Consider the following 396-nt stretch of genomic DNA (forward strand, 5'->3'; position numbering starts at 1 on the left):
CTCTCTCTGTCTCTCTCTCTCTCTCTCTGTCTCTCTCTCTCTCTCTCTGTCTCTCTCTCCCCCTCTCTGTCTCTCTCTGTCTCTCTCTGTCTCTCTCTGTCTCTCTCTCTCTCTCTCTGTCTCTCTCCCCCTCTCTCTTTCTCTCTCTCTCTCTCTGTCTCATTCTCTCTTGTGTGAGCCCAGTTCTGTGATTCAGCTTTTGGATTTAAAAAATGTTGATTTCAGCTCATCGGAGTCATCCTGTCATGCCAGCAGAACCTGACTAGGGAAGTCGCACAGCATTTGGGGCTAGGTTTCCAAATATTTAAGCAGTAGGACTGTAGTTATTACAAGTTTTGTTTTTTAAGTCCTGCCTCTGACACGCTGGCTGTGTGACCCTAAGTAAGTTTCTTCACA

This window comes from Gracilinanus agilis, chromosome 3, assembly GCF_016433145.1.
Source record: "Gracilinanus agilis isolate LMUSP501 chromosome 3, AgileGrace, whole genome shotgun sequence".
Lineage (NCBI taxonomy): Eukaryota > Metazoa > Chordata > Mammalia > Didelphimorphia > Didelphidae > Gracilinanus > Gracilinanus agilis.